We start from the raw sequence: 18919 nt of genomic DNA, 5'->3' as shown, positions 1-18919 counted from the left end.
ACACCTCCTAAAGTTTACTTAAAATATAAATTGTCCCTTGTAATTTTGAAAATTATAAATATCACATTGTCAAAAAAATTTATTTAACATAATTAACAGAAAGATGAAAATTTTAATTATTCTCCTATGTAATAATAAAATTATTTAAATTTTTAATTGAAATATATTTATGACATTATTAAAAATAATTAATTAACTTAATGATTTATTAATAAAATGAATTATTTGTTATGTAATTAGAAACTTAAAGAGGTGAGATGTAATTTTTAGAATCATAGAGGGCAATATATATTTTAAGCAAATTTCAAGAGGTGTATTTATAATTTATCAATATTTTAATAGAGTGCTACATCATTAGGCTTGAAAAATAAGTCTAACTTTTTGATTAAAGTAGCGCCACTCTTTGATTTTTTATGTTCTTGAGAACATGCCCACTAAATATGCTATTTATTGTAGTTTTTACAATAAAATAAAAAGAATAAAAAATAAACATATTTTATGTTCTTTGTACATGGGGGGGGGGGGGGATAACCACAAGTTCGTTAACATTACTTCAAATATTGGGTTTCTAATCATTTTAATTTAAATTGGCACAAGTTTTTCAAATCTCAAAATGAATTTCTGAACTTCTTGAATTTTTTAGGGCTACATAAAGCATTTGGTGACTTATTTTCAAACTTTATAAACCTCAACGAATGAGAATAATATTTGCAATCAGTTAAAATTTTTGATTCATGATCATATGATTCAAAGTTCAAACTCAATATATGTAGTACTTAGAATCGGCGGAATAATGACTTGGCTAAGGGTGTAGGCGTGAAGACAAGCTTTCCTATATTTAGAGGTCTTTAGTTGATTTTCCAGCTCGCAGACGTGACGTGATTAACACAACAAGAGTTCTTTCTACCCAATTAACTGAGCAACAGGGCCAGTGGAAGGAGAAGCACCTCAATATCAACCGTGGGACCGGTTTACGGAACCATGGAAATCCATCTTGATGGCTCATCAAATAGCTACATAGATTAGATCTAACTTGACAATTTTTGTAGGATGCCTTCCAAAATTTATTGATCTTTGAAAAAGAATAGCAATTCCATCAAAATCAAACGTTATTCAATCACCTAGATTTCTGAATGAGGATTTTCAGAAGTAAAACTGTGCAGTAACAATGAAATTAACATTAGTCTCTGTGCATATTGTGGTATCAAATTTACAAACAATATCAAACCTACATCAACTAATCTTTTGGAATCTTTCAAGTCTTTGCATCAAAAAAGTTGTATACAGAAAAATAAATCATACAGCCACCTAGTATTATACAAAGCTGTGGTTTCAAGGAGAAGAATTGTCTTTCAAGGCTGGTGGATTTCAAAGACTCGCGAGATTAGGACTTGCTGGACTAAAAGGATTGAAATGGGTGAAAGTAGAGGCTGGCTCGATGCCTCATTTTGAAGTATTATTAATATAAGAATGTGAATTGGTAGAGGAGTTGCCCTGCGGAGTTTAACATCTAACCAACCTTAAATCTCTTTATTTGATTAATATTTTTGATGGATTGATTTCGAGCCTAAACAGAGACTTAGAAGGTGGGAATTATTGAAAAATTGCACACATTCCAGAAGTTGGGATTGTCAACACAAAACGTTACTATGTGGGAAGAAATTATCTATAGCGACAGAAGATAAATTATTGGATCATTACCACATTTAGAATGTTTATTATATATTTATTTATTTTCATGTGCTCTTGGTACTTGATTTGTTGTATTCATATTGGGATCAATTTTTTCTCTATTTTTTTTTCTTCTTTTCTCTATTAAATTTTTGTTTCTATAGTAGATAGGGAGCCTGCTATTTGACCTCTTAATTTTGATCTAGAGAGTTGGTAACTTCAAATATTTTAATTTGAACCCTAAATCTTAGGGTTCATTTGGTGAGGTTTTTATTTTATTTATTTTTCTTTAACTTTAAATTTTTTGAAAATTAAAATAAAAAACACGGTAACCGGGCCTGTTTGGTAACCATTCCGTTTTCAGTTTTCAGTTTTCAGTTCATATTTACAAAAATTTAAAAAACTGTCATAAAAACTTGTTTGATAATTTTTTTGGTTTAAAAATGGTTGTCTCAGTTTATAAATTTGAGGAAAAAACGTAAACTCAAAAAATGAGTTTACGTTTTCAGTTTTCAATTTTTTTTTTAAATAATTATTTTTTCAAATAATTTATTTTCAATTATTTTTTTCAAATAATTTTTTTTTTCAATTATTTTTTTCAAATAATTTTTTTTTTCAATTAATCTTTTTTTCAAATATTTTTTTTCCCAATTAATTTTTTTTTCATTTTTTTCAATTAATCTTTTTTTCAAATATTTTTTAATTAATTTTTTTCAATTAATTTTTTTTTCAATTAATTTTTTTTCCAAATATTTTTTTCCCAATTAATTTTTTTTTCAATTATTTTTTTAATTAATTTTTTTTCAAATAATTTTTTTCCAATTAAATTTTTTTTCAATTATTTCTTTTTTCAATTATAATGTGTGTGATCCCATTGTCATAAATAATAAATATAAATATAAATATTTTAGGCCTGAACAAACATATTTTTTAGTTTATATTTTAAAATTTTTTTAAACATTTTGTTCAAACCAAACACGTTTGTAATTTATTTTTTTCTAAAAATAAACAAAAATCAGTTTATAAAATTTTTGTAAACATAAACCAAAAACGTAAACGTTACCAAACGCTAATTGTTTTCACTTTAAAAAAAATTGGTTACAATTCTCAGAATTTGAGGAAATAAGAAAAATATGTTTTTACTTATTTATAAAATAAATTTCATTCCTTCCTACCTCCCTCACTCTTCCGTCCTTTGGCCACTGTCTCTGCCCCAACGACCACCTCCAATCACCCACCCTTTTTGGTAACTTATAATACTTGTTTCTATTTTAGAAAATAATATACAAGTCTATTTTCTAAACTCACTTTCTAGATTCAGTGATATGTAATGTAAAAGAGATAATTGGTTGATAATTAGAAAGAGTTGACTTCAATATTCTAAGGTAAATTACAAATACACCTTCTAAGATTTACTTAAAATATAGGTGGTCTCCTGTAATTTTGAAAATTATAAATATCTCATTGTCAAAAAATTTTATTTAACAAAATTAACAAGAAAATAATTTTTTTAATTATTCTTCTATATAACAATAAAATTATCTAAATTGTTAATTAAAATTTATTTCTAACATGATTAAAAACAGTTAATTGACTTGATAATTTATTAATAAAAAAGATTATTTGTTATGTAATTAGAAACCTAAAAGGATAGGATGTAATTTTCATAATTACACAAGGCAATCTATATTTTAATCAAATCTTAATAAATGTATTTATAATTTACCCAATATTCTAATAGAGGGCCTCATGATTTGAAAAATGAATCTAACTTTTTGGCTAGAGTAGCACTACTCTTTGATATCTTATGTTTTGAGAACATGTATATGCTATTTATTTTAGTTTTTACCAACAAAAAAAAAAAAAAAAAAAAAAAGAAGTAAACAGAATAAAGAATAAACATATTTTATGTTATTTGTACATAATAAAAAAAGAAAAAAAGAAGAAGAAGAAGAAGAAATAACCACAAGTTACTAAACACTATTTTAATCATTTTAATTTAAATTGGCACAAGTTTTTCAAATCTCAAAATGAATATTTCTTAGGATGATCACTTTTTGAATTTTTTAGGGCTGCAAAAAGCATTTGGACAATAATGTTCAAACTTTTTATAAACCTCAACGAATCAGAATAATATAAGAACATAGTTAAAAATTTTGTTTCATGACCATATGATTCAAAGTTCAAATTCAATATTAGGCAGTTCAACTCTACATAGACTAGATCTAACTTCACAATTTTTGTAGGATGCCTTCCAAAATTTATTGATCTTTGAAAAAGAATAGCAATTCCATCCAAATCAAACCTTATTCCATCATCAAGATTTGTGAATTAGGATATTCCAAAGTAGAACTGTGCAGTAACAATGAAATTACTATTACTCTCTTTGTATTGTGGTATCAAATTTACAAACAACATCAAACCTACATCAACTAAACTTTTGAAATCTTCCAAGTCTTTGCATCAGAAAAGTTGTATACAGAAAAATAAAAAATACAACCTAGTATTATACAAAGCAGTGGTATAAAAAAATCGAAACAGAATAAACAAATCAGAAGACCTTTAACAACCCTTAGGCTTAGAGTATTTTGGGGGAAGAGATGGGCACCTTTCATTCATATGTGGGTATGGATCCATTGTATTGTATCCAGGTAAGTCCATTCTATACTTCCCTCGAATTTGGCAGAAAGGGAGCTTCACAGTGTCCGCATCATTGCACCACTTTGGCAGGTGGCTTGAATTGTTTTCAAAGAACTTGAGTGTGTAAGCATCTTTTATCTGCAGTTTGGACAAGATAAATTAATAAAGCAATAATATGTGAAATTCCTGACCTGGGTTTTACGTCCACACAACAATCAATTTCAGTTGAACATCCATATTTACCCACACAGTTCAAGTTTAGTTTCATGATAGTAAAATAAAGGGAAAATTACATAAATATTCCTAAAGTATACCATTATTTTCATTTTGGTCTATAGTTTTTAATTTGTATCAATTACATTCCTAAACTTTACACATTGATTCAATGTAGTCCCCTATACTAACTATCGTCTTAAAAAAATATGAAAAATGCTTATGTCAACTTCACATAAGGCATTTGGAGAGCATTAGAAGCAATTTCTCATTTTCCCCGTAAATAAATCGCAAGACACGTGAAATGAACATTATTTACAAAATAAAACACATCTAAGACATCTACTTCATTACTGAAAGTCAAATACATAGTGTGTTTGGCTCTTTGAATGATGGTATATGGTATAAATATATGTGTCAAAATGCCCTTTATGTCCTTCAATGCTTGATGTGAGACTGGCATAAGCAAATTTTAGTACGTTTTTTAGACAACAGTTAAGAAAGGGACTACATTGGATTAATGTGAGAAGTTTAGGAATGCACTTGATGCAAATTAAAGTTATGGGACCAAAATGAAATCAAGGGTATACTTTAGGGACCATTTGTGTAATTTATCCTAAAATAAATTTAAATTCTTTATTTTTTGTACGTAAATAAGTACAAAGCAGTGCATATAGACAATAACAGTTTATTAAGAAAAAAATTCGTCAATAATCATTCAATGCAAACTTGGTGAAATGTGAGGGTTCAGTCAGCAGATCTTCCAACCTCATGCAAATACAATAACATAGTTTAAACCATCTAAGTACTGGATTTACATATAAGCCATTTCAATAAATAAATAAAACCATTTTATAGATCATGCAACATTAATTGGATGCAAATTTGAGACTTTTGTTATTTAAATTAATGAAATTGAATATTCACAACAAACTCACCGTAAACTTTGTAACTTGAATGGAGTTTGCAATTGGATCAAACCACCCTACTTCCTTGTACATTTCAAGAATGAAAACGACAGATGATGTAGCCTTTCCATCACTGTATATCCAATTGTCTTGCTCGGGAATTGTCAACAATTCATCAAAAGATGACCCCACGCCTTTCAGCTTCTACAAGAATTTCGGGAAGATCAAGGCCCTACACAGAAGTCCAACGTCAAATCAAATATTTAAACAAATACAGACAAGTACACATTTCATTTATTTTAAGTATTACACCAGAATTTAATGATGCTATTAGTTATTGTATATCACTTCATCCAGACCAACGTCTAAATTCAATGGCTTGCTGGGTAGGATCAAACTATCTTGTCTAGATTTGGTCCAAGAGATTGTCGATTAATCTCATGAACTGCCAGTACCAACACATTTCCCAAGTCGCCTTTGATGACAAACCAAACCAAATTAAGCCTTACGTTCCAATCAATTGGGGTAAGCTACATTAATCCTTTTTCACCATTCAGCTCTATCAAGAACTATATGCTTAGTTAAATGAGATAAATTCTTTTTTTTTTTTGAACTATCCCAATTACACACTAGAGATACAGATGCCCGATACACCATTCCTCAATATAAAATGACCCCGATAGATAACGATGGGAATCCTCTTTCGGTCATGAGAATCCCATCTATTTAAACTATGTTTTTCAACAAGCAAACCCTTATGAACTTTTGGTCAATAAAATGAGGAATAAATTGTTACAATATCTTAGTTCCAAGTCGCTTGTTCAAGGCTTCATTCCACATGTTAGCAGCATAATCAGGCTGTACATTATTCCAAACGGTCATAACAGAAGCAACCTGTTCCGTAACAAATTTTATAATCAAAACCAGTAAATGAAAATAAAACCCCCCCATGCTGCATAATATACAAGAGAAAGAGGAGACAGAAAGGAACGCAGCACCAGCAAATAAGTTCTTCATTATTAGTGTCATCATTATGGTACTGCCAGTCTTAACCTTTTCAACCTTTACATGCCTCTGGAATGTGGTAGGTAGTAATGAATTAATTGAACAGATTTAAATTGATTCATTAATAAACTGATTCTCAATTGCCCAATTCCTAAGCATATCTCAAGAGTGTGCAAAGATCATAGAACATAGCAAACCTAAAGGCCAGCATGAAGTTAACTTTGCAGTCGAAATATGAGAATCAAAATTCAGTTATTTATTTATTTTTATTTTTTTTTAAATAACCCTTGGAATTCCGATGGGCTGGCTCCTTTGTGGGCCAGCTTGAATTTGGGACATCCACTCCTTAAGGTGTAGTCTTGAGCTATCTGGTTTATGCTTCCAGTGTCATTACATAGTTTTTTAGTGCTCGTGCAAGAGAAAGAGGAGACAGAAAGGAACGCAGCACCAGCAAATAAGTTCTTCATTATTAGTGTCATCATTATGGTACTGCCAGTCTTAACCTTTTCAACCTTTACATGCCTCTGGAATGTGGTAGGTAGTAACGAATTAATTGAACAGATTTAAATTGATTCATTAATAAACTGATTCTCAATTGCCCAATTCCTAAGCATATCTCAAGAGTGTGCAAAGATCATAGAACATAGCAAACCTAAAGGCCAGCATGAAGTTAACTTTGCAGTCGAAATATGAGAATCAAAATTCAGTTATTTATTTTTTTATTTTTTTATTTTTATTTTTTTTAAATAACCCTTGGAATTCTGATGGGCTGGCTCCTTTGTGGGCCAGCTTGAATTTGGGACATCCACTCCTTAAGGTGTAGTCTTGAGCTATCTGGTTTATGCTTCCAGTGTCATTTACATAATTTTTTAGTGCTCGTGCAATATTACATGTTAGATAAATCACTACGAGTGTTGATAATCAAGTTATACCTCATAGCCATAGGATTCAAAGCAATAGTGGGCGGAATATAATTCTTTGAAATATCAAATGGTACCAAACCTCTCCTTAACTTGACTAACCAAATGGCCGTTGATAGAATCGAGTGGAAAAGAAGAATTCATATAGCCGACCCCATTTAATGGGACTTAAGGCTTGGCTTGGTTTATCAAATGGTACCAAACCATACAACAGAAATATTAATAAATCGCATAAATGTTGACAAAGAAAAGCTTAAATAAAATAGAAAAAGTATATCATCCACTTATTTTGCAAACTAGGCCCAAACAATAAAATATGAAAAGGAAAAATAAATGTATTACCACATGAGCATCCAAGGGAGGCGGATAGTTCCCATCAATAGTTTCAATCCAGCTAAGGTTGCCCGCCACGCATAAAGCGTACTCCCAAGCAGCAGTCTCATTAAACTTGGCCCGGACATCAGGATGCAAAGGAAGAAGTGAAATATGTGGATTGGACTCATCTTTAGTGAGCTCAAAGTTCCACCACTCATCCCATGGCAAAACATCAATTATATCATATCCCTAAAACGAAAATTTGAAACACCAGTTTTACATGAGTTTTAAGTCAAGTTTGGTTTAAAGTGGCAACAATATGGAACTAACAACAATTTGTAGAAGAAGTACAATGTACCAAATGCTATGCTAAAACTTCAGCACACACACTACACTCATCTACAGAAAAATGTACTATTGTACAAAATAGGCAGCTGAAATTTTATTTGATAAGCTTGGCTCCATTCTTTCCATCACAGCAGAGTGCATTTTACAAGGGACGGTGTAAGAATCTCATTAAAGGCTGTAATAGTGGACAGCTCAATGCACAAATTACAACCAAATGAGAAGAAATGCTCAAAAAATAATAATTCAAGATAGTGGGAAATAAGGATCTTACACTTCAACTAGCCACATCTAAAAAATACTCAAATAAGTTATGTAACACGGGAGAAAACAATCAACTTGGTTACAACCCCTATACAGAAGATCAAAAATTGCAAAATGAGAAGGTTGGTGAAACAGCTCATTATGTTTGTATGTACACCAAGAAAACTTGTATGAATGCAAATGACAGGATTCTGAATTAGAAAATCAGCTCAAAAAGTTAAAAATCTTTGTTGCATTACATGATAAACTATTATCATCCCTTTTTCTTTTTCCACAAAACCATTGATAAATCAAGCCAAAATTTCAAATGCATGAAAAAAAGGTTGTGGGTTTGGCCACATGCAGCTTAAAGTTAATATACAAACATTTTAGCATAAAATGCACACTTTCAAATTGAAAGAGAGGTTAGCCCCAACCCCAAGTGAAGAAGTGATGGCCACAATCTTGCCTTGGAACAAAGAAGCCCCGAGTTCAAGCCATTCCATTTGGGGCCACCCCAAAGGATTTCTCTCGGCAATTACCAGATGCACGTGGGATGGAGGGATTGCATATGACCGGGGACTGGCTGGGTCCTCATAAGATTTTTTTTTTTTGTTAAAAAAAAAAGAAAGCAAAGAAAGAGACTATGGAGGAAAGGTTCATTTCTTCTCTGGCCTAGGGCTGCAAACGAGTTGAGTTGAGTTGAGTTGAGTCGAGTTGAGTCGAGTCGAGCCGAGTCGAGCCCAGTTGATCTTTGCTAAACTCGAGCTCGACTCATTTGCTTATCAAGCTCGTTTATTGAGCTCGAGCTTGGCTCGATAACTAATTGGACTTGGGCTCGGGCTCGGTTCAGCTCGATAAGATTTTTTATTATTTAATACATAAATAATGCATTTATGCTATTATTTATATAAAAAATATATTTAATATATAATTTAAATAAAGATAAACGAGCCGAACTTATTTGAGCTCGACCTTAACTCATTTACTAAACAAGCCTAAAATTTGAGTTCGAGCTCGACTCGTTTAATGAAAGAGCCGAACCAAGCCCTTAACAAGTCGAGCTGAGCCATAGTTCGGTTCGTTTACAGCCCTACTATGGTCACACTCTCTACTCCAGCGACCACCCCCAAGCACTCCATTTTTTGGTAACTTACTATACTTGTTTTCTTGTTTTCATTTTGGAAAATGATATACAAGTTCATTTTCTAAACTCACTTTTTAGACCCAGTGATATGTAAAGTAAAAGAGATGATTAGTTGATGATTTGAGAAAACATGAGAGAGAGAGTCGTGATTAATGATTAGAGAAAACATGAGAGATGGTCGACTTAAATATTCTAGGGTAAATTACAAATACACCTCCTAGAGTTTACTTAAAATATGGATTGCCCCTGTAGTTTTGAAAATTACAAATACCTACTTGTCAAACATTTTTATTAAACAAAATTAACAAAAAAATAAATTTCTAACAATAAAATTATCTGAATAGTTAATTGAAATATATTTATGACATCATTAAAAACAATTAATTAACTTGATGATTTATTAATAAAATGGGATATTTATTTGTAATCTACCCAATATTCTAATAGGGTACCACATCATTAGGTTTGAAAAATAGGTCTAACTTTTTGGCTAGAGTAGCATTACCCTTTGATTTTTTATGTTTTGAGAACATGTATAACACGCTGTTTATTTTAGTTTTTACAAAAAAATAAAAAAATAAAAAAGAATAAAAAATAAACATATTTTATGTTTTTTGTACATAGAGAAAAAAAAAAAAAAAAAAAACACATGTTACTAAACACTACTTTAAATATTGGGTTTCTAATCATTTTAATTTAAATTGGCACAAGTCTTTTAAATCTCAAAATGAATATTTCTTAGGATAATCAGTTTTTGAATTTTTTAGGGCTGCAAAAAGCATTTGGAGACTTATTTTCAAACTTTATAAACCTCAAGGAATGAGAATAATATATGAAATTAGTTAAAAAAAAATATTCATGACTATATGATTCAAAGTTCAAACTGAATATTAGCCACTTCTACTCTACATGGATTAGATCTAACTTCACAATTTTTGTATGCCTTCCAAAATATATTGATCTTTGGAAAAGAATAACAATTCCATCCAAATCAAACCTTATTCAATCAAACCAATAATTGTGATTTTTTTTTTTTTTTTTTTTTTTTGAATTTCTCTCAAGTTCATGCCCAATGGCCCATGACGGGTTCGTTTCAATAATTCAAACCGTTCATTTTGTAGGATCCTCAATGTATATTATCCATAAAAAATAATATAATAATCATAATATTTTTATTGTATCGTATTTGTCTAAAAAAAAAAAAAAAAACAATAAGCACGTTTGGTGAGGTGGTTATGGACATGTTTGTATTGGACAACTTCTTGGCAATTATTTTAATCAATTTTTCTCTGACCTTGATAGAGATTGTATATAATGAATGAGGTCTATTTTCACGACTCATTCATGGATCTCATTCTTTATGTACTACTGCTTTTTTGTCTTGGTATCAAAATTTCATTATCAGACCATCTTTTAAATGTCTCTTCTATTTAATCTCTTTATTCTTCTTCTAAAAATAATGGTGTGTTGGAAGGGGTGGTTTCCGAGTCTCAGAATACTTTTGTGGGTGGGCGGCAAATTCTAGACGAGGTCTTAGTGGTGAATGAGTGTGGATTCCAGGCTATGAAGCATGGACACGGCAGATTTCATGCCGTGGCAGTGTCTGACACGTCGGGGACACGTACGGGACACGCCGGGTGGCGTGTCCCTTTAATTTAATTATTTTTTTGCAGGGGACACGGTGGAGACACGGCGGAGACACGTGTGTCCACCAAATCTGGACACGCGTGTCCAAATCTGAACACAGAGAGCAAAAAAGAAGAGTAAAGGTCTTGAAACAAACCTGGACTTCGATCCAGTCCCAGTCGACTCGCCGGCGACCTCCATGACTTCAATCCAGTCCAGTCGACTCGCCGGCGACCTCCATCCCCTTCGACTTTGATGATCCAGTCGCCCTTCGACTTCGACGAGCTCTCTCTCTCACCTTCTCTCCCTCGCGATCGCGATCGCGATCGATCGCTTCTCCTTCTCTCTCTCAGTCGCGTCTTTATCTTCTTTAATCTGCTGGATTCATATATGTATATAATATATAACTATTATTATAATCTGCTGGATTCATATATATATATATATATAATATAACTATTATTATTATATTATAATAATAACTGAAAGTATTATTATTATAATAGTTATAAAGGATGCCATCAGTTATTATTATATAACTATTATATTATATATACTTATACATATTAATAAAAATAAATAAACATGTATATAAAATAAAATAAAAAAATTAATTAGAACATATTACTTAAAAAATATAATAAATAAATAAAATAATTAATATGTATTAAAATAAAAATATTTATAAAAAAATTAAAAAATCTGCCGTGTCCCCTACCATGTCCGTGTCCCCATTTTTTAAAAATTGACGTGTCCCGTGTCCGTGTCCGTATGCGTGTCCGTGTCCGTGTCCGTGTCCGTGCTTCAAAGATTCCAGGATCCGGCAGGGAAAGGGGGGGCTTATTTGCAAACTTGACATTGAAAAGGCATATGATAATGTCAATTGGGAGTTTTTATTGTATATGTTGTACCGATTAGGTTTTCGGAAGAGTTGGTGGAAGTGGATTAAATTCTGTATATCTACGGTGCGGATGTCGATTCTTGTTAATGGGTCTCCAGCGGGATTCTTTCCTACTCATAGAGGGTTACGGCAAGGAGACCCTTTATCTCCTTTGCTGTTCATTTTGGTGATGGAGGCGTTGGGGCGATTGTTATCTAGAGTGATGCAAAGAGGCTTGTTGCATGGGTTTGGTGGCGGTGGATCCAACAGTTTTGACGGTTTCCTATCTGTTTTATGCAGATGATGCGCTTATTTTTTGTGATGCAGATGCTGCTTAGATTGGACATTTGCGGTGTGTGTTGTTGTGTTTTGAGGCAATGTCGGGTCTTTGGGTGAACCTGGCCAAGTCGAAACTGATTCTAGTGGGTGAAGTGGCGCGGGCTCCGGTGTTGGCAGCTATTCTGGGGTGTAAGGTGGCATCTCTATCAGTATCATATATGGGTTTACCTTTGGGGGCTTCGTTCAAGGCGACGGGGGTTTGGGATGGGGTGGTGGCCTGTGTACAGCAGCTACTAGCAGGATGGCAAGGGCAGTATTTATGAAAAGGTGGCAGACTCACGTTGATTAAGAGTGTCATGTCCAGCATTCCGACTTACTTTATGTCCGTTCATGTGATTTCGGTGTCTGTAGCAAAGTGGATTGAGTAGTTGCAGAGGGATTTTCTCTGGGAAAATGGGGGGGGAGGGTTCTTATCATGTGGTGGCTTGGGATCGGATTTGTAGTCCCAAGGTTCATGGGGGGTAAGTGGTTGTGGCGTTTTGTGGAAGAGAGGGACCGCCTTTGGCGGAGGGTGGTGGTTGTGAAGTTTGGTGTGAGGTTGGGAGGGTGGTGTTCAGGGAGGGTGGGCCACTCGCATGGCCATGGTCTTTGGAAAGGGATTTGGTTGTGGTGGGAGGAGTTTTGGAGGAGGGTTACGTTGAAGGTAGGGGTGGGGGATAGAGTTAGGTTTTGGCGGGATAGGTGGTGTGGTGCCGTTCCATTAGAAGTGCGGTTCCATTTGATTTATGGTCTTGCCGTTGATAGTGAGGTAACGGTGGGTGGTGTAAGGTGTGGGCACGGGGATTCGATTGTTTGGAATGTGCACTTGTGCCGTGATGTTCAGGATTGCGAGCAAGATCAGCTAGTGGAGCTGTTGGCTTTTTTATATGAGTTGCGTGTTGGGAGGGATGGGCAGGATTCTTTGGTTTGGAGTTGTCCTGGGCTAAGGGAAAGTTTTTTGTTTCCTCGTATTATGCAGTGCTAGCTCATGCGGAGGCTGTTGTTTTTCTGTGGAGATGTGTCTAGGTGTCAGGTTCGCCATCCAAAGTGGCCTTTTTTTGTGTAGATGGCCATGTTGGGGCGTATCTTGACATTGGATAACCTAATTCACCGTGGCCATATATTGGTCAACTGGTGTTGCTTGTGTTGTGGGGATGCAAAGTCGGTGGACCGTTTGCTAGTTCATTGTCTAGTTACTTCTCGCCTCTGGATGCTAGTTGTCGCGACTTTTGGCTTGGCTTGGCTTGGCTTGGGTGCAACCGGATTCAGTTACGGCAGTTTTGCAAAGTTGGATGGGGGGTCGAGTTGGTAAGTGGCGTCGGAAGGCGTGGTTGCTTGCTTCTCATTGTCTTGTTTTGTTGGTTTGGTTGCAGCGTAATCAGCGTGTTTTCCAGGGGGTGTCTCATTCGTTCGGTTCCTTGGTTAGAGCAACGGATGCTCACGGTTTTGCATAGTTGGGTGGCCACTTCGGTTGATCCTGATGTTTTGGTCTTTGTAGATTTTGTGGAGGATTTGATTTGTTACTACGTTGAGCCTTTGTGGCTTATAGTTCTGCACTCTTTGCATCATCTTGATGCTTTTCTAATAAAGTGTGGTTATTTATCAATAAATAAATAAATAATGGTAGTGGCACAAAAAAGTAAAAACTCTAGTGTATGAAAAAAATGAATTTGTGTTGTGTTCATTTTTATGTGCATATTTGTGTGTGTTTTTTTCCGTGCACATAAGCATTGCTCTTATGTCTTTACACTTTCACATAGAACTTTGTAAACGAGTCAAGTTAAGCTTAGTAAATAGGTTGCGCAAGTTTGACTTGAAAACTTAATGAGCATGGTTTGTTTATATTTTGAGTCGATCTCAAACTAAATTTAATCAAATGAATCATGAGGCGAAAAGTGAAAAATGATTGAATGATATTGACTCAGGATTTTAACCAGTCCCATTCACCAGTAAGACTAATACCAAGAAGTTCCATTCTCATACTAAAATAGTTAATATAGTGACAACAATAAAATCAAAGTTCCTAAATTAACCACAAGAATTGAATCTATCAAAACTAGCTACAGTGTCAAGGACTCTGCACCAACTAGGTTGCTATCTGATATAAATTCTCAAGTCTAAATTTTCCTTTTGAAATGTCATCTTCTATAAATTCTCAAACATCATCTGAATTTGAGCATAGCTCAAGTGGATGTACTTCCAGGTTTCTAGAGGGAGGTTTGGCATTCAAGCTTATGGAGATGCGTCGAATGCCCGGCTGTGCTAACCCTAACTTAATAAAAATGTCTAAGCATCATCTTGTAGCTGATTATCTAGATGTACATAACATAAAATCAGAATTTCAATAGCTTTCTTTTCTCTCTTATTTATTTATTTTATTCTGCCCAACAAAAAGAACAATAGTGTCGTGTCAAGGTAATAGAAACCTTGATTTCAGACGTGAATGCCATTTCAACATGTGACATGACTCCAAAAGTTTAAACAATGATGAAATTTCCAAATTCCAACTTATTTAATTGTGCTATAAACAGTAATGAAATTAACATTACTCTCTGTGCATATTTCAGTAGCAAATTTACAAACAACATCAACCTACATCGACTAATCTTTTTGGAATCTTTCAAACCTACAGTAATGAAAGTGTCCATGCTTCTTAGGCAACTCCAAATATGACTAAAAGCAAGGATCTCGATAGTATAAATGTCTAATTACTTCATTTTCTTCATTCGATGAGCAAACACACTAGTTGGTTGACAACACGAGCCAATATGTGAAATTTATACGTGTTTATACTCACGCATTCCATCAGTCTAACTAATCAGCAGAAATAATGCATCATGCATCAAACCACATGAATTCAAATTGTCACTAATAAAAAATTAAAATGAAAATCAAACCCTAAGTTGTATAGCTTCATCATTCAGAAAATTGAACTGGAAAGAGGCAAATCAAATTAGAATATAGCACATACACACACGTACATGTATATACATAGAGAGAGAGAGAGAGAGAGAGTACCCAAATTAATCTGTTGAGAACAATCGTTATGACGAAACCATTCCACAAGCGCAGCGACTTCTTCTTCGGAGAGTGGTCCACCAAGAACCTCGCGTCATTGTTCTTCTACCTATAGCAAATCAACTGCTTCTTCGGCCAGAGCATAAGTGCCAGTCCATTTCCGGTCGAGCTGCCCAGGTCCAAAGGGAGAGAATCTCGGGGGTTCACGGTACCCAATGGGTTCAATCGAAGGGTTAGTCTCAGAGTATGAGTAACTGAAATCAAAGGGTAGATTTGATTTCAATGAAAAATCGAAGACTTTCTCTGATTTCAATGAAGCTTTGTTTTGACTATTCCCTTGCTTCTTTTCCTTGTTCTCGTTATTGAGTTTAAGGGTTTTGGCGGTGAATGAAAATGGAGGCTCATAAGTATATCTTCATTTTGGGATTAAGATTGGCTTAAAAAACGAGAGATACATAGGAGTGTTGGCTGGGTTACATCATGAAAGGGGATCATCGAGTGTAGGGGTTAGGGTTTGATGTCTTGAATGACGCCATGGAAATCTCTTTACTAGCGTTGGTGGAAGGGAACTACTTTCTTGAAACCTGAAAGACATTTTTGTTATTCAATGAGGTCATTAGAGTAATGGACCTATTTCATCCTCTTTGACTTTGTTTTAAATAAGGGGAAATGTTAGGGATGATGTGAAAATTTTTATGAAAATGACCATGAAAGATTTGTGATTTTTATTCTAAGTGTAATCTAACAGTCACAATTCTTTCATGATCATTTTCATAAAAGACTTTTCATGATATTTAACTGTTAAATAAATGAAACTTACATTTTGGTAATGATATCAACACAAATAGACCTCCATACATTCAAAGACAAGAAGCAATCTGGTATAACTTACGAATTTGGAACTAATGGGATCAATATTTTTTATGAACAAAACTTTTGAGAAGAATTTCATAAGATGAAACGAACAAGACAATGTTTAAATAAGAGGGAAATGATAGTCATCATTTCTTAAAATTAAGAATGAAAAACAATTTAGTTTATTACATAGTTGGTTTGGGAAATCTAAAAAATGGACCAGGTCCACTTCCATTAAGGTTTCGTTTGGCAATAAGTTATTTTAATAATTTTTTGATTTTTTATGAAAAGATTTACAGAAAAGTAGAGAGTGATTTGACAACTTGTAGTGACTTTTTAGCTAAAATAGTTACTCCCAAACAAGGCCAAAGTTCTCTAAATGTGTGAAAACCAACCTCCATCTTGGCTTGATTTTAACCAGGTTTGAACTTTTATCGAGTAAAGGTTGGCCTTCCTACTTTTGAAATGCATTTATCAAATTCTTTAAAATATCGTATCTGAATTATAAATTTTGGATAGGGATTTGAAAAAAAAGAAAGGAGAATGAAAATACGAGAAAATTATAAATAAATAAAAAAAATAACTTATATTTCATTTACATTTCACTCGTCTTTTCTTTCTCTATCCAAATTCCTTACCAAATCTATAATTCAGACATGTAAGGCTATGTTTAAATCATGAATTTGGATAGAATTTGAAAAGTAAAATGAAAAGAAGGCTGTGTTTAAATCATGAATTTGGATAGAATTTGAAAAGGAAAATGAAAAGATAAGTGAAATGTTAAATCCTAAACCTTAGGAGCTTTGTTTAGATTATGAATTTCAGTTGGGAATTAAAATTTTAAACCTTTCTTTTTCTTTTTCCTTTCTAAAACCTAGTCAAATCGATAATGCAAACAAGGTTTCAACGTGAAATCCCTTCAGCATAACATATCTATGAATACACATTTTAACTATTCAATGTCTTGGTGTACATTAGTTATAATAGCCAACATTTTCTCAGCTTGACATTTTAACAAACACCTCACGCACAATATGAGGTGATTACTCTTGGGCTTAGAGAGAGAGAGAAAGAGAGAGGGGGGCGAGCGTTGGATTTGTCATGTTTTCCTAATTGGCCTAGGCCTAATTTTCAGACCCACTTTATGTGGACCTCATATATATGGGTTGGACTCATGAGCTGGCCCATAGACCCACACACACAATGAGGTGAGGACTCTTGGGCTTAGAGAGAGAGAGAGGGCGTGGACGTTGAATTTGTCATGTTTTCCTGATTGGCCTAGGCCTAATTTTCAGACCCACTTTATCTAGACCTTAAATATATGGGTTGGACTCCTGAGCTAACCGATAGACCCATGTCGGAGGTTCATACTAACCTCATAGATATCTATTAAATAATAGATATAATTTCTCTCTCTCTCTCTTATTTTTATTTTTTGTGTACACATACAGTTTTAGTAAAATAATGAAATTAAAATTGATAAAAATAAATGAGTAGCACGGTACTAGCACTCCACCTGTGACAGTAGTAACTATATTTTTATGAAATTAAAGATGCATAGAATCTAATCACATAATCATAATGAATGTAATTATGTATTTTAAGAAATAAAGTTTATTTTTGTTTTTCTTGATTCAATATTCTACTCTAATTATTGTAATGCACTTCAGGATTTTGTGTTATAAGTTCTAATTTTTTTCGTAACTGTTTTCTGAATTTAATAAGAAAGCTCAAATTAAAGCAAAAATTAGGCTCATATGGCCAAGTCCAACTTGAAGCCATAGGCTTGGGCCTTAAATTTTCGGTTCAGACGAGCCCATTGCGGAGCTTTAAGTTCACTTCTTTGGCTAATTCTTTTTGAATTTTTATATATATTTTTTAAAATTTTGAATAAATTATTTTATTTTATTCTTAGTCTCATTTCGTCTAAATGAATCTATTTTTATTTTTCTTTTAAAACAAAAGATAAAATAAGACCTCGTTTGGGAACCCTCCCTTTTAGCCAAAAAGTCAAAAAGTTACTAAATTAGCTAAAAAGTCAACAATTCATACCAAAAAATCAAAGATTCTCTTTTCTCTCTACTTTTTGCACATCTTTTCGTAAACAGTCAAAAAGTCATCCCAAACATACTAGTTTTTTTTAGTTCATATTTTAGTCAAATAGTCAAAAAATTACTAAATTAGTCTGTTCCCAAACGAGGGCTAAGTCAAACTAAAAAAAAGACCCAAAAAAACAAACTCCTAAAGAAAGCCATGGCATAGCTGGTTCTATTATTAGGCTATAATAGGACGTATTATGATTATTAAAATTGTTTATAATTTTAGTTTCTCCGTATAAATCATTAATTTAAAAAATAAATTAATTTGATATTATAATCAGGTGATTTTATTATAGTATTTACTTTAAAGACAAAGTATTATGGCCTAATAATTAGATGACAAACTTGTCATCTAATTTTTTTAAAGACAAAGGTAAAAAGCATTATGATAATTTAATTTAATTTTTTTAAATAAATAATTTATACACAAAAACTAACAAAATAAAAAATTAGATCTCCAGAGTAAGACACATGATGACTCCATGGTTTTATAATTAGAGATGATAATTTTTTTCCTTCTTGTCTCATGTGAATTTTTTCCCAATGAGAAAGTGGGGTAGGAAAGTGTTTTACCTTTAAAATACTAAAATATTGTACTTAACGCTTATTTTTTTTTATCTTCTTATATTTTTAAATTTCATTATCCTTAGTTTTTATTACTATATTCAATTTTTTAAGTTACAAAATTAACTTGCTTCCACCCCACCCCTGCCCTC

General features: G+C 33.0%; 1 pseudogene across 1 annotated transcript; it reads right to left on the bottom strand.

The window, feature by feature from the left end:
- Positions 1 to 4024: 4024 nt before the first annotated feature.
- On the bottom strand, positions 4025 to 8766 carry LOC114303395 (uncharacterized; annotated as a pseudogene). The gene is made up of 5 exons (XR_014336852.1): positions 8668 to 8766; positions 7700 to 7921; positions 6229 to 6326; positions 5463 to 5664; positions 4025 to 4449 (listed from the first exon to the last, which is right to left on the bottom strand). The product of XR_014336852.1 is annotated as an uncharacterized LOC114303395 (transcript).
- Between the last annotated feature and the right edge of the window lie 10153 nt (positions 8767 to 18919).

Source organism: Camellia sinensis, chromosome 7, assembly GCF_055761805.1.
Source record: "Camellia sinensis isolate YWXY chromosome 7, ASM5576180v1, whole genome shotgun sequence".
NCBI lineage: Eukaryota > Viridiplantae > Streptophyta > Magnoliopsida > Ericales > Theaceae > Camellia > Camellia sinensis.
This window is presented reverse-complemented; position numbering and strand designations above follow the sequence as displayed.